Here is a 3,756-nt window from a genome sequence, read left to right as displayed (position 1 = left end):
TTTTTGAGTTAGCCCTATTAGTACATCATTCACATTGTTGTGCAACCAGTCTACAAAATTCTTTCTATCTTGCAAAACTGAAAATCTATATCCACCAAAGAAATCTTCCCATTGCTTCCTTCCCTCAGACCTGGCAACCATCATTCTACTTTCTATCTCCATGTATTTAACTAATTTTGTTACCTCATATAAGTGGAATCATACAATATTTGTCCCTCTGTGACTGGTTTATTTCACTAACACAATGGAAATTTGGATTGCTTCTGCCTTTTGACTGTTGCAAATAATGCTGCTGTAAACATGAATGTACAAACATTTCTTAGAATCTCTAGTGTCAATTATTTGGAGTATATACACAGAAGTGGAACTTTGTGGTAATCCTATTTTCAATTTCTTGAGGAACTGCCATACCGTTTTCCATAGTGGCTTAACTATTTTACATGTCTTCCAACAGTACACAGGGGCTTCAATTTCTACCCATTCTCACTTCTTATTTCCTTAAATTTTTTTAGAGTAGCCATTTTAATGGGTATGAGGTAGTATCTTAATAATTAGTAATATTGAGCATCTTTTCATGTGTTTATAGACCATTAGCTTATCTTCTTTGGAAAATATTTATTCAAGTTTTTCACTCATTTCTAATTGGGTTGCTTGTGTTTTGTTGTTGTTGAGTTGCAGGAATTCTCAATATATTCAAGATATTTTCTCTCCTCATCAAATATATAATTTGCAAATATTTATTCCTACTTTGTTAATTGTGTACTTTTTGCACAGGAGATTTTAATATTTATATAGTTCAATTCATCTACTTTTACTTGTGTTGCCTATGCTTTCACTGTCATATCCAAGAAAGCATTGCCAAATTCAATGTCATGAAGATTTTCCTAATATTTTCTTTTAAGAATTTTATAGTTTTCGCTCTTATATTTAGATATTCGATCCATTTTGAGTTAATTTTTATAAATGGCATAAGGTAAAGGTCAAATCTCATTCTTTTATATATGGATATCCATTTTTTCCCAGGACCATTTGTTGAAAATGCAGTCTTCTTCCCACTGAATGATTTTGTCACTCCTTGCTGAAGATCACTACCATATACCTAAAAGTTTATTTCTGGGCTTTCTATATAATTGACCTATACATTTAGTTTTATGCCAGTATCACATTGTTTTGAATGCTATAGCTTAGTAGTAGGTTTTTAAATTGCAAAGTGTAAGTCCTCCAGCTTCTTTTCAACATTAGTTTGACTACTTAGGATATTTTAAGAATTCATATAAATTTTAGAATAGATTTTTGTGATATTTGCAAAAAATGCCAACGGAATTTTGAAATGTATTACAATAAATCTGTAGATCACTTCGGGAACTATGAGTAATCTTAATATTACATCATTCAATCTATAAACACAAGATGTCTTTCCACTTATTTGCATCTTCTTCCATTTTTTAAGCAACATTTTGTGTTTTCAGCAGACATATCTTTTGCTCCTTTCGTTAAGTTTATTTCTAGTCACTTTACTTATTTTTGATGCTATTGAAAACAGAATTATTTTCTTAATTATCTTTTTTGGATTATTTATTTTTACTGTATAATATAGTATATAGTGTATAGAAATGCAACTGAATTTTGCATGTTGGTTTTGTTTGCTGCAATGTTACTGAACTGATTTATTCACTCTAAGAGTGTGCATGTATGTGTGTATGGAATCTTTTGGATTTCTACATAAATGATCATGTCATCTATGAACAAAAATAACTTTAATTCTTTCCAATTTGGATTTTTTTTTTTGGTCTTACTTAATTGCTCTGATCAGAACTTCTAGTACTATGTTGAGAAGAAGTGGCTAAAGTGGGTATCTTTGCCTTCTTTTGACAGTGGAAGAAAATATTCTAATCATTTATCTTTAAGTTTAACGTTAGCTATGGGCTTACTGTAGATGACCTTTATTATGTTGAGGTTGTCACTATTCCTAGTTTTTGGTGACTTTTCTCATGAAAGCATATTAGATTTTGTTATTTCTGCATAACTTAAGATGATCTTGTGTTTTTCTTCTCATTATGTTAATAGAGCATGTTATTTTGATTGATTCTCAAATGTTGAATCATCCTTGCATTTTAGGAATATATCCTAAAATTCTTCTTCTCAAAAGAAGACATACAAGCAACCGACAGATACATGAAAAAATGCTCAGGCTCACTAGTCATCAAAGAAATGCAAATTAAAACTACACTGAGATACCACCTAACTCCATTCAGGATGGCCGTCATCAATAACTCAAAAAACATCAGATGCTGGAGAGGATGTGACAAAAAGGGAACACCTCTACACTGTTGGTGGGATTGTAAACTAGTACAGTCGTTGTGAAAAACAGTGTGGCGATTCCTAAAAGATCTAAAATTCAACCTCCCATATGATCCTGTAATCCTACTACTGGGAGTATACCCAGAGGAACTCAAATCACTCTATGAAAAGATACCTGCACACTGCATGTTTATTGCAGCATTATTTACAATAACAAAAATATGGAACCAACCTTGCTGCCCATCAAAAGAGGACTAGATTAAAAACATGTAGTTATACATGATGGAATACTATGCAGCCATACAAAAGGGCATTATGAACTTCACAGCAACTTGGATGGACTTAAGAGTCTATAGTACTGAAACAAAGAAGCAAGTATCACATGTTCTCATAAGCAGAGCTTGAACTGCTATTGTAATACTGTAAGAAAGAGATTGACAGTAGTGAGAAACTGCCAGGGGAGGAGTAGGCACACCTCATCAACAAGGATACCTTCATAATGAACACGTGTATACCTAACCCTGAATTGTATCCCACATATTCAAAAAAATATTTTCTTACAGGAATAAATCCTGCATAGTCATGGTGTATGATCCTATTATTGTGCTGTTGAATTAAATTTGCTAGAATTTTGTTGACATTTTTGCATCACCATTCATAAGATAAATTAATCTATGTGCTTCCTTTTTTGTATTGTCTTTGTTTGGCTTGGGTATTTCGGTAAAGCTGGTCACATAGAGTGCAGAGGTGTTCTCTTCTGTACTTAGTTTTATAAGAGTTTGAAGAAGACAGGCATTAACTCTTCTGTAAGTATTTGGTAGAATTCACCCTTAAAGAAATCTAGTCCTGGGCTTTACTTTGCTGGGAGGTTTTTGATCACTGATCCAATCTTTTTATTAGTTATCTGTCCATTTTATCTAGGTTACCCAATTGCTGGCATACAAATGTTCATTGTATTCACCTCTAATCCTTTTTATTTTTGTAAAATTGGTTGCAGTGTTCCTCTTTTATTTTAGTTATTTAAGTCTTATCTTTTTTTAGTCAATCTAGCTAAAGATTTGTCAATTTTGCTGTTCTTTTTTAACAAGTCAGATGGTTGATCTTTAGTTTCATTGACTATCTCTGATGCTTTCTTATTCTCTATTTTGTTTCTCTCTCCTATAATGAACATCACTTCTTTATTTCTCCTATTTTTAGGTATTGTTTGTTCTTTTATTCCTTAATCTGTAAAGTTATATTGTTGATTTGAGATACTTATTTTTGTTTAAAGTAAGTGTTTGCATCTAGCAATTCCCATGCAAGTACTGCTTTTACTGCATCCCATGCATTTTGGTATATTGTGTTTTTATTTTTGTTTGTTACAAGATACTTTCTAATTTCCCTTGTGATTTCTTCTTTGACCCATTAGTTATTAAATTAAATTGTGTGTTACTTAATTTCCAAATATTTGGAATT

The sequence above is a fragment of the Carlito syrichta genome, unplaced genomic scaffold, assembly GCF_000164805.1.
Source record: "Carlito syrichta isolate Samal-C Ts95f unplaced genomic scaffold, Tarsius_syrichta-2.0.1 Scaffold303552, whole genome shotgun sequence".
Classification (NCBI taxonomy): Eukaryota; Metazoa; Chordata; class Mammalia; order Primates; family Tarsiidae; genus Carlito; species Carlito syrichta.
Note: the sequence above shows the minus strand (reverse complement) of the source record.